We start from the raw sequence: 13,595 nt of genomic DNA, 5'->3' as shown, positions 1-13,595 counted from the left end.
TACCGGCGGCACCAGCAAGGTGCCGAACTGCTTCCCCATGTGGATTCCCTATTTGAACCCTTGCCTGGAATAATGTTGTATGCAATGCACCTATATTCTATGAATAATTACTTTTATTTTCACAAACTGATAATTTTTAAATATCAATAAAACTAAAAATGGTTTTTCACGGTCACAGCACCCTTCCTTAATTCTACAAAATGTTACTTCAAAAAGCAAACTATTTACTAATACTTTTTAGTTTAATTATTTTTTTCCCGCAAGGACCAATGACATTACAAATTATAGACATGCTGTAGAGATCTCAAAAGTGGCAAGCGAAAGACACGATAATTGTTGTTTTCAATTTAGTGGTTTTAGTACTAAACCAGAGGTTCTCAAACTTTTTTGCCCCGTAGACTACTTGCCAATTTTTTTTTATTCCGTAGACCCGGAAATATTGAATTTTCCTAAAACTATTAACGTCCCATGTGATAATCATTTCTATTTTTCGTAAGAAGATTCCCTTCCCTTGCCTGCCCTACAAATGGGTGGCGATGTAGTTCCTCTGGTTTTGCATTGTTCAGAGAGGGGCGCCTTTGTGAGGTATTACACTAAATGAAAATGGAGCAGGATAAGCAACGGGAATTTCATTCTGTAGCTGGCCCTACAGAACTGCCCCTTAAGTTCTTTGTTAGCGCTTATTCGGATCAGCTCTTCTTGTCATAAGATATCCGATTTTTCAACGTTCCATTTCCACAGTCAAAATGTCTTCAAACTTAGTTTTGAAGTCTGTGTGAAGTACATCTAAATGTTGAACATCATTGTTTCCCTGGACGTTTTTCAAAAACAATTTGGGGAACTAGGAAAATTCGCGGCTTCGAATGTGCAATGTTTTGGTTCAATATATTAATTCTGACGAGAAAAGGAATGTAGACTCTATTTATATACCTCAATAAATAACTTTACGATATATAAACATACAAATATCAAATAAGTAATTTCTCAGTCTATTATTAGTATTACGTAAACTGTGTTATTTGTGTTAGGTGTATTGTGTCATTTACGGAACTCCTAAATATTAAGTTGAGGTAATAGGGGGTCCGCTCGTATGTACCCCCATTTGAATCTCGTGGACCTCCAAATTTTTTTTTCGCTGACATAGACCCCCAGCAAGCCGATATCGACCCCTGGGGGTCCATATAGACCACTTTGGGAACCTCTATACTAAACTGTCATGCGTTACGTGAGGTTGTGTGTTAACTCTAACCAAATTGCGTAAGTGAGTGCCAAAATGCCCTTGTGTGAGATGAGAAAGTATTTCTATTAAGTCTGTGATAGACCACGCTATATTCTCGTGGCTTGGCATAGGCCATCTTGGCCTATTTCAGCTTATCGCTCACCATACACTACCAAAGGGAATGCATTCTGAGCGATATACTGAAATAGTTCAGTATATCGCTCAGAATGCATTCCCTTTGGTAGTGTATGGTGAGAGATAAGCTGAAATAGGCCAAGCCATGATGCGTATAGCGTGTCTCCACACTTAAACTTCAAAAACTAACCAAGGTGCCAGTGTAATTTTAAGAGAAAGTGAGATAGCGAACATAGCAACACATAAGTATTATAAGAAGGACAACCTACTGGTAGTAAGTCATCTCAAATAGCATTTTGTATTCAACTTAGTGAAAGCGACAAATATATTTTTTTTTATGGTTTTTTATGGATACACAAAGGATAACAAATTATTATAAGCACTAATTAGTCGCTTGAAATATTCATACAAATTGAATCCAACTTTATAATGTGGGAAAGGCTTTGTTGGTACAAAATAAAGTTGGTAGTTGTTGATTGAAGTACTAGTACATATTGAAATATTTGGCGTGTTGGAAATAAGCCGACGTAGCTAAGTGGTCTCAGAGCTCCTGACCGGACATCAGAAAGCGTGGGTTCAATTCCCGTCAGCGGCATTTATTTTTACTTGGGAGATATTTTCAATTTGTATGAATTTTTCAAGCGACTAATTATTGCTTATAATAATTTGTTATCCTTAGTGGGAGCGAGTAATTTTATCTTGTCATCTGGGGCCGTTCAAGTATTACGTAAGCAGATTTATTACAATTATTTACCCCCTCTTCCCCCTTGTCACAAAAGTAAGCAAAGCTCTTACCCCCCCCCCCCCCCTCCCCTCTCATGCTTACGTAAAAATTGGTACCTTTTTTTTTATTATTTATTATTGAATTTTTTTTTTATACATGCATGGATAGTTACATAAAATATTGAAATATGTATAAAAAATATTGAAATAAATGTACATAATTAAAAAAAATCCCACGAAGGCGAAGCCTGAGTGTGGATATTATAAGTATTTTTATCTTATTTCCATGGTTTAAGTGGGGATACAATATCAAATATAAATTTAAGTTATTTTAAAAGAGCTACTGTAGAGATGCAATACAAGAAACTAAATCATGAAATATGTAAAAGTTTTAAAATTTTTAAACACAAAAAATAAGGTAAATACTAGTTTTTAAAGAAGACATCTTAAAAAGTGAATTAGCAGACAAAGCATTACAAACAATAAAATATTCCGCTGTTTTGTATGTATGTGAAACAAATAAAAAATAATCTCTACATGGATATAAATGTTACAGAGAGCTTTGCTAAAACTTATAAGAAAAAAATATCTAGTTCAGTGTTTTTTAGCCAAGATTTGATGTACTTTTTAAAAGATTGTAGGTTTACACACGTGTCCCTTTTAAAGGTTGTACACATAGACATATGAATATTAGTAGACCTGCCCTAAGTGATTAAAAGCGTATTATTCCCCACTCCCCATACTGGTTCCATTGGAGCCGGCTGGGCTCGCGTATGGCCTCAAGTGAATTTAGAAAACGTGACGTCATCATTCTTGTGCGAGCTATGGTCGAGGCATCATCGGTTCATTTTACGAAATAACACGGCAAAATGGTGGCTTGTGGTATGAAAACTTGTAAAAATAGATGTGAAAAAGAGAATAAACCCAATTGTCGTATTACATTCCATATATAAGCATTATTTTACTTTATTTTAAGCATATTCACATCGTATAATATGGATCAGTTGTAGAAACATATATACTATCACATCGAGATAAGTCTGGACGCGAAACACAAAGCTGGTTGGTTGCTGGGAAGTAAATTATGAACATTTATAAAAGTGTCTTAACTAAATACGTAAACGAAATATTCGACTCTGAAAATAGAAGAAATTTATTTTGCCGAATTTGGACTTCGCAAATTTTTTCATAACGTGGCGAGTAATTTGCGCTCCAATGTAAAAATGTCTATTCATTAAAAAGCAGATTTTACTTTTAAGAAATAAATGGTGATATTATAATGCGAGATGCCTATATACTGTCAGATTGATTTATTGACGAATCACAGTCAGCTTTACCCCCTTCGTTCTTCAACAGTTGATTTTACCCCTCATCTTTAATTTCTAGTCTATATATTCATATGTCTGTGGTTGTACATAAAGAATTATACATTTTTGGAGCAATAAAGCTAATATGCCTTTGGGCCAACCTGGTTTTGCAGTGAGGCACAGCATATTCACAAGCGCCATGTCGTTGGCTGGCACGATTTGAATTTTTAATAAAGTTGTTTGGTCGCGTATAAATAAATTTAAGACATTGAGCACTATAGGTCTGCTTAAGGTCCAAAATTTCAGTTTCTTGGAACAATTGTTTAGAGGGATAGGATTTAGTTTTTTGGTACATTATCTTAATAATTGATTTTTGGGCAATTTCTAGTGGTTTTACATGATTGTTGAAAGTTCCGCCCCAGCCAATTATTCCATAGGAAAGAGATGAATGAACTAGTGAGTCATAAACTAGTTTCATGGTTTTTATATTTACTACATTACTCATTCTTTAAAAAATATATTTTAGGTATCTCAATTTGTTAACAGTTTTTTCAATGTGGCTGGTCCATTTAAGTTGACAATCTATAGTTACACCTAAATACTTAATAAGTTTTGAGGATTTCATCTCCTCACAGTTACAGAATGTGTTTGGGTTACAATTTACGTTATGAAACTTCAAATTAAGATTGGTTTTAGGAGCCGTGGATATATGCATTTTTCTGTTAATGTATTCTGTTTTTTAAGCGAGTACCTAAACGTATTAATTATTTGTGGAAATTCCCGAATATGTATTCGGTTTTCAAACATAGACAATGTGTGGGTTGCCAATGTGTAAAAAAAAAATAACTACTGCTGAGCAGTGCTGACGTAATCACTATCTCGACCCCCCCACCCCCCATGTCATCAAAAATAAGCAAAGCAAAGACCCCCCTGCCCCCCATAGTGCTTACATAATACTTGAACGGCCCCTCTCAATCACACACGTCATGTAGAATAAACTATATGCCACAACTTTTAAATATGAAAATGTCGCCTGATCTCATACATACATATTCTTTGAATGTCCATTTTTGTCATATAAGAACAACATTTAAATTAAGAATTAACTGGAAACAATCTGCCTATCAGAATTCGCCAATCAACAGAGCGACTCACTTACATATTTATAAAGTATGTCGATAAAAAGATGGAGGATTTAAAGCAACAACTATTCAAAAAAATTGAAGATGAGACACTGAACATAAGAAAATTTTTTGAATTTGATATATCAGATATGAAAAAAAGTGTTGACCTCAGCCGTCAATATCTCATAAACATGACAGAAAAAATTGATGAAGCAAGCAAATCTCTTGAATTCGATGATAAACAACATTTCAAAGAAAAATTAAGGAAACATGAACCAATTGTTATAATTAAACCTAAAAATCATGAACAAAAAAACACAAAAACACAAGAGGACATAAAGAACAACATAGATCCAGTTGATGTGGGCGTGGCCGGAATCAAGAATTTTAAAAAAGGATCAGTTATAGTGGAATTAAAAAACACAGAGGCAACAAAAAAGATCCGAAAAGAAGTTATCACTAAGCTTGGGGATAGGTATGATGTTGATATTCCTAAACCCAAGAATCCAACAGTAAAAGTGATAGGAATGACGGATAAATATACCGCCGAAGAAATAGAAAATAAAATAAGGATGCAAAATGATTATATAGACAAGGAAAACTCAAAAATATCGGTAAAATTTATAAAAGAAAATAAAAAAAGTAGTGAAAACAATAACTTTACTGTATTCATAGAAGTAGATAGAAAAACACACTCAAAAATGTTAGAGGAAGCGAAGATAAATATTGGATGGAATAGATGTGCTGTCTTCGATCATCTCTCAGTTTTGAGATGTTTCAATTGCAACGGATACAGACATAAAGCAGGCGTTTGTAAAAATAAAAAATCATGCGGAAGATGCTCAAATGAACATGATACGTCAGACTGTCAGGAAAATAGTGAAAAAATCAAATGTGTAAATTGCAAACTGACAAATGAAAAACTTTCATTAAATTTGAATGATAATCACCATGCATGGAGCAAAGAGTGTCCTATTTACAAAAGAAACATAGAATCGGAGAAGAGAAAAATTGATTTTTTAGGATAAAAAAAAAGACAAACGTATACTATTTAAATATTTCAAGTCTTTTGGCCCACGTAAATGAAATTGAAGTTTTATTACAAGAAATGAAACCAGAAATTTTAATGTTAAGTGAAACATGTATAACCAGTGATATTTACGATTCTGAAGTATCATTTATTGGGTATTCAACTGTAAGATGCAATTCATTTAGTCGGCATACGGGAGGAGTTCTAATGATTATTAAAAATGGTATATCTTTTAAAATAATATCAAATGAAGTGTTTGATGAAAAAAATACATGGATACTGGCAGTACAAATAAGAAAAAACTTTATTAAAGGAACATACGCTGTATTATACCACTCACCAAACCAAAGCCATTCAAAATTCTTAGATTTTTTCGAAAGTTGGTGTAGTAAAAACATGAAAAATCAAGATATGTTTTATGTAACCGGTGACTTTAACATTGACATGAAAGTCAAGAATACCTACAGTAATAGACTTCAGAGTTTAGTGAATTATCTAGGAATGAAACAACTTGTGACCAAACCAACTAGAATCTCAAATACATCAGCAAGCATTATTGATTTAGTCATAACAAATCATTTTTACTTGAATGTTAATGTTATGGATACTCCAAAAATATCTGACCACGAAAATATATTAACAATATTTGAAACGACCACAAGTCCGAAGCCACAGGGAATACGAAATATAACGTATAGAAAAAAAAATAACTATAATAAGGATACATTGTGTACAGCATTACAAAACAAAAAATGGATCTGCGATACCCAAGGAAATTTAGACGGAAAAGCCGATGAACTAGTAGGACATCTGAAAACAGTAGTAAATGAGCTAATGCCTTTAACTAATATTATATTAAAAGATACAAATAAATGGTATACGAAATCCTTACATATTCTACAAAAACAAAGGGATACAGCCTATAAAGCCTGTAAAATACAATTCACTGAAGAAAGGTGGGAAACTTATAAGAAACTTAGAAACATGTACAGTACAGAAATAAAACATACCAAAAATTCGTATATCAGGCAAAAAATAATTACCTCTCAAAGTGACTCAAGAAAAATGTGGACTACACTTAAAGAAATTATAAGCGGCAAACAGAGGGAAAACATTAAAGAAGTTCGGTTTCCAGATGGAGTTGAAGATGATACACTTAAAATAGCCCAAAAATTTAACACAAATTTTGTACTTAGTGTCGAAAACATAAATAAGAGTATTCCATTAGTCGCAGATACCTCTTCTCAATCATCGGAAAAAAGAGAGAATAAAAATATTTTCAGGTTTAATAAAATTGACAATGAGTATTTAATGAAAATCATTAAAACAATGAAACCAAAATCATCGCCGGATGGAATTACTATAAGCATAATCAAAGATGCACTGCCAGCTATAGGAGACAGATTAGTTGCACTAATAAATGAATCTCTGACTAAGGGAATTTTTCCGCAGTCATGGAAAACCTCCATAATAACACCAGTGCCCAAAATAATAAATGCTAAAAATTTCGAAGACTTCAGACCAATAAATGGATTGCCTAAATATGAACAATTACTAGAATGCATTGTGAAAGAACAGATGAGTAAATTTATAGAAAAAAATAACATCCTAGTAAAAGAACAATCTGGGTTTAGAAATAAATATTCCTGTGAAACAGCAATAAATTATGTGATAAATGAATGGAAAACAGCTATGGATCAGAAGAAAATCACAATAGCAGTGTTCTTGGATTTTAGACGTGCTTTTGAAACGATAGACAGAGAAAGACTAATAATGAAATTGAAGGACATAGGAATCCGTGCTAATGAATTGCAGTGGTTTATTGATTACTTAAAAAATAGAAAACAAAAAACCAAAATTGGAGATACTATCTCTGAAGAACAAGAAATCAACATTGGAGTTCCTCAAGGATCTGTTTTGGGACCGCTCCTATTTATTTTATATATTAATGATATAGTGAAGTGCTTAAAGTACTGTTCCATCAAACTTTTTGCAGATGACACACTTTTATATATTATAGCAAATAATATTGAAGATGCGTTGTCAAAAATACAAAATGAACTTAATGAATTATCTAAGTGGTTAAACATAAATAAATTGAAATTAAATGTAACTAAAAGTAAATTTATGGTATTAGGGAAAAAACTAAACGTAAATACTGTCCTAAATATAGACAATCAAAATATGGAAGAAGTGAAAGAAATTAAATACCTGGGAATCATAATAGATAACAAGTTAAAATTTAACACTAACTTTGAAATTTTAAATAAAAAAATGGCGAAAAAGGTTAATTTCTTAAGTAGGATAAAAGGAAAATTGGACATTAAAACAAGGATATTGGTCTACAATACCACTGTAGCATCCCATCTAAATTATTGTACAAGTGTAATATTTCTAAGTAACAAAACCCAAATTAAGAGAATGGAAGTAATCCAGAACAGAGGCATGAGGTCAATACTGTGTTGTAGCAGGTACACCAGAATAAAAACCATGCAACGTCAACTCAATATTTTAAGTGTGTGGCAACTGGCAACGATTAGTTTATAATACCTTAGTGTTTATTTATAAGCTAAAAAATAAAATGTTACCTGACTATATGTCAAAGAATGTTAAAATTAATAGTGCAGTTCATTTATATCCTACGAGAAACTGCAACGATTTTAGGCTTCCTAAAACACACTTATCAGAAACACAAAACAATATTTATTATAAAGGTTTTAAAATGTTTTTTTTTTTTTTTTTTTTTTTTTTTAAACATACAACAAACGATGTTGTATTCCCAAGAGTTATTGAACTCATTAAGGGATCGCCAATTGGTAGTTTTCAAATAGAAGAGTAAAAAAAATTAAAAAAAGCGTTTTGTACAGAAAAATTAGATTAAAAATTAAAAATAACCAACCCAACCCAATGTGCAGACACAATGTATGAAGAAAACATTTACAAAACATTTCACAGAAGCAACATACAGACACAACATATGAAGAATCACTTTACAGATATGTTACAAAAAAAATTGTCTTATAAGACTTTATGAATTTTTATAATCACTCATTTGATTTATGTACTGTTGGTGTCAAAAAGTTGAAAAAGTATCCTCAATGATGGACTATATAAATGCATAAAAACAAAATCAGGAAAATACATTAAAAAGTACGGGGCCAAAAATAAACAGACCTAATACAAGATGTTTTACATTCAAAATACATGAGAAGATTATAAAAGCTCATCATCTCTGGATGTACAAAGTTTGGTATTTGGAGATAATTAGGACGGCTATCAGAAACAGAGTTTGTACCTACTTATGACTCGTTTTCCAAATAACATTTGAAAAAATAGGATTTCAATATATCGTTTCGAGATTTGTTAGAGGCATATACCTGTCTTAATTCTTCAGGCAATTTGTTATAGTTAGTGTAGGCAATATATTCTAATGATTTCAGTCCGAACTTTGTTGAGTGTATTTTTGATATATGTAGTTTGTTGTGTTGTCGTGTATTATATTGGTGAACATCGTTGTTATAGTTCAGTTTTATATTTGTGTGGGTGTTACACTGAATAATATTTAAAATGGTGTTTGTTATCTCAAAGCTAGGAACCATCTTAAATGGCAAAACAAGTGCGTGACGGTAAATATCTTTAACAGGTATATCCCAAGGCAAGCCAAAAATGTTACGCATGGCTCTATTTTGGATTATTTGCACCTCCGATATCATTTTTTTGGTAGCAAAGCCCCAGATACTCGAAAGATATGCCAAGTGGGAGTGAATCATAGCATAGTACAATGATCGCAGTATGGCTGTGGGAAGCAATCTACGTAGTCTGTACATTACACCGGTCACCGGAGCAATCTTTGATTTAACATGGTCAAAATGGTTTTTCCATGTAAGCCGTGAGTCAATTAAAAGTCCTAGATACTTCGCGACATCTGTTTGTTCCAGTTTGTTTATTCCCAAGGAAATGTTTAGGCGTTGTCCTTTCCTATTCCCGAATAGCACATAGTGAGTCTTTTTAATGTTAAGGCTAAGTTTATTGATTCTCAACCACTCGGCTAGATGACCCAAATCCCTTTCCATGTCTTTTTCCATTTCGTTTAAATTAGTATTATGATAGAATAATATTGTGTCATCAGCATAAAGTTGAACGGTACCTTTCAACCCCCATTTTGCAATATCATTTATATAAATCAAGAATAATAAAGGCCCGAGAATCGAGCCCTGTGGTACACCACATGTTATATTTCTATGATCACTTGATTCTTTTCCAATAACAACCGAAGAGCACCTACCCGTAAGATAACTAGATAAAAGTTTTAGATTTTTGCCCACGATGCCCAGATATTCAAGCTTTTCTAACAGAATCTTATGATCAACCGTATCGAACGCTTTTTTGAGGTCTATGAAAATGCCCGCTGCATATTTTCCTTGATCTAAGTGTTTTTGAAGAGTTAGTATAAAATCAAAGGCAGCACATTTCGTGTTGGAGAATTTTCTGAACCCATATTGTTGAGGCGTGAGAATATTATTAGTTGTGAGATATTTTGTTAGTCTATTTTTGATTACATGTTCAAATACTTTGGAAAAGACTGGGAGTATTGATATTGGACGATAATTAGATGGATTTTTTTTGCAGTCTTCTTTGTGAATTGGAACGATTTTTGCTAGCTTTAATTGATCCGGAAACAGTCCACTCGCTAATGATTGATTAATGAGAATAACAAGATGATCCGCTAATTTTTCTTTACAGAATCCGAGTAAGTTAGTTGTCATACCATCGACCCCTGGAGATGCATTAGTTTTTAGTTTTGATATAATTTTTAAAACTTCTAGTTTGTTTGTATTGGTCATGTAGAGGGACTGTAATGGCTTTGGTTCCACGTTTATTGTATTTACGTCATCTGAATGAGATGGGATGCTCGCAGCTAGATTTTCACCAACCGATGTAAAGAAGTCATTAAACGCTGTACATATCTGCTTCGGGTCATTTATGTCTATATTATTGATGGTAAGAGTTTCAATTTTATTTGTCAAGTTCTTTGGACTGTTAGTTATGATTGAATTTATTGTTTTCCAAGTTTGTCTTGGATTATGTATGTTTTCTTTAAAAATATCTGTGTAATATTTTGTTTTGGCGAAACGTCTGTAATTAGTTACCGAATTTCTCGACTTATTTTTAAGTGATATAAGAAGACTGTTTAGCGGATCTTTTTTCCACTGTTTGTAATAAGTATTTCTTTCTCTAATAAGAAGATCTAATTTTTTGTCAAACCATGGTGTATTACCTTGCTTAGGGTTTCCTATTCGTAACCTTGGCTTAAATTTGCAAGTGTCAATCGCTGTTTTGATATATTTAAAAAATTGATTAAAATTTTCGGTTATATTGGTAGTGTTGTGAGAAAACGGTTGGGTTTCAAAATATGTTCTCAGAGCCCTCTTATTGACACTGATGTTTATGTTTGGTGGTATTCTGTTGTTAGAGTGGTGTTTCAAAGAGTTTTGGTAGTCTAACATCATTATACTGTGATCACTTATCTGGTTATCAATATTGGAGGTCGTTGAAGATATGTTTTCTCTATTTGATATAATATGGTCTAAAAGAGAACTGCTGGTTTCCGTAACTCTCGTGGGATGTGTATTATTACATATGAAATAATTATATGAAAATAAAGTGTTGATGTATTTTTTTGTTGTGTCATTTTTTTTAAGAACATTAATGTTGAAATCCCCCAAGATGAGTGTATCTAGGCTACTTTTTTGTAATATAGATTCAAGAGATACTAGAAAATCATTTATATTGTTGTTAGGTTTCCTGTATATACCATATATATTTAATGGTTTAAAATGTTTATATTGAACCCTAACTCCTAAAAAAGAGTTTTCATTTGACCACTTTTCAATAACTTCACAGTTAAATGTTTTGTGAGTATATATCGCCACTCCTCCTCCTCTTCCAGTAGTCCGGGAAGCAAAATTACCCTGGTAGCCATCGATGTTGAACAATAATCCTTCTCCATCTCCCAGCCATGTTTCGGTGACAACTAAGACGTGCACAGTATCCGGTATCCTTTTGAGCGTTTCTTCTATTTCGTCTACTTTGTTTCGAATACTTCTGGCATTAATGTACAGGACTCTCAAGCTATTTTTTATAGGTATATAGTCATCCACCGATTGGTACTTCCTTTGTATGATTGATTGGTCAGCAGCTTTTTTCAACAAATTCCGGCGTAGTCTACTTTTTCCCTAACACGTTTATCCATCATCTTCCATATTGGACATTCTGAGCTGGTGGCTCTGTGATCGTTATGACTTACATTATTACAGTTGGCACATGTAGGCTGCTCTTTTTTGTTAGGGCAGGCCTCGAATTTGTGGTTGCCCCCGCAGTGACCACAGGCCGTTTCTTCCTTGCAGAACAATTGGGTGTGTCCGAAACCCATACATTTATAGCATTGGACCAATGGTGACTGATCCTCCACTTTTAAACGTTGGTATCCCACATTGATATGGCCAGCTTCTATCAAGCTTTTCCAGTTTTTTGGCGATAGTTCTAATACTGTATTGCAAAGAAGTGCATTCCTATGATTTTTTTTGTATTTAATTAATATTTTTTGCGAGAAATCTATACCTATCCCATTATTTTGTTTCTCCAGGGAATGCATTAGGTCATCATTAGTAGCTCCCTTGATAAGGCCTCTAATTATAACCATAGGATTCAATTTTTTTCCTTCTGCTATATTTATTTTGCCTTGTAGCCCTTTATTTAATTCTTCTTTAAATTTATTTTTATCTTCCAGGGAGGCCATATTGAAGATTAATTTGTCGCTGTTATTCGATTTTCGCATGCGTGCAACACCGATCCCCAGAGTGCGAACATCTACGTGCTTTTTGATGAGTTTTTCAATGTCGGCTGATTTTTTCTGTGGGTCGTCGGAGCTTATTACTAGGGCATGATTCTGAAGGGTTGTCTTCTGCCTAGCTGCAATAGTCGCGTACGTTGTAGCTTGAGGGGTTTGGTCCAGCTTTTTATTGATTGTTCAATGAACTCCCGGTAATTGTTAAGGAAGCTAAAAGTCTTGCAGTTTTTCGTGGATTATGTCTCAATGTTGTTAAATCTAAATTTTAGTATGTAAGAAGTAAATAATATTGTAGTAGTCATAGAAAATAATATATTAGGTATAAGATGTAAACTCTTATAACTAAATAAAATATACATTAAAAAAAAAAAAAAAAAAAAAAAAAAAAAAAAAAAAAAAAAAAAAATATATACCTCAAATTTGTAATCTTCTCCGTAATATATTGGTGCATAATCGTTTTATGAAGAGTATGAATAAATAATAGTGTTTGTTACTTGACACATTTCCTTTTAATTTTGATCATAACGGGTCTAGATGTATCGTAATGTCATTGGTTTCATTAATTCATTAATAGATAAACATATATTTTGTGAGTGTTCTAGAACTAAGAGAGTTGTTCTAAAATAGCAAAAAGATTTGTTTTGAGATTGATTTTCATTTTCAAGTGCAAAAAATGGATTTTCCGAATACAAAGAAGGATAGAAGTAAACTTCAAAAATAAACCAAAACATTCTTATCGAATTCAATGGTGAATAATATGCTTGCACAAATTCATTTGACCCACCGTGTGACAACATAACACACTGCTATATCATATGAGTTTTAATTTTTTTTATTACAATTAAAGAAATATAAATATTTCACTTTCTAACTAAATATGAGCTATAATTGGCCAATTTATATAGCGCAGTTTTAGTGAGAAATCACCTCAATGGCGCTGTATAATATTAACACACATGGTTCCATGATATTTCATCAAAATGACAATTAAACACATCTTTAAAAAGTGATATAGAGTCATTAAGAGATGAAACAAAAACTAGGTTAAATAGTTACCTATGTAACCTATTTAAGCTAGTTTTTGTTTCATCACTTTTCATGACTTTATATCACTTTTTGTAGGTGTAGTATTGAACTGTCATTTTCACCAAATTAGGTGAAATAATTACTATATATTCTGTAAATTATGTAACATTACTTTGTTAAT

The 13,595-nt window shown here is 32.6% G+C and overlaps 1 protein-coding gene across 1 annotated transcript in view; it reads right to left on the bottom strand.

Moving 5' to 3' along the window:
• LOC149426587 (coiled-coil domain-containing protein 6) overlaps positions 1 to 13,595 on the bottom strand; it is a 36,940-nt gene that overhangs the window by 22,407 nt on the left and 938 nt on the right. The gene's annotated exons all lie outside the window — the stretch shown is intronic.

Source organism: Hesperophylax consimilis, chromosome 1 (assembly GCF_061612785.1).
Source record: "Hesperophylax consimilis isolate HC1 chromosome 1, BYU_Hcon_1.0, whole genome shotgun sequence".
Lineage (NCBI taxonomy): Eukaryota > Metazoa > Arthropoda > Insecta > Trichoptera > Limnephilidae > Hesperophylax > Hesperophylax consimilis.
The sequence above is the reverse complement of the archived record's forward strand: the minus strand, read 5'-3'. Positions and strand labels throughout refer to the sequence as shown.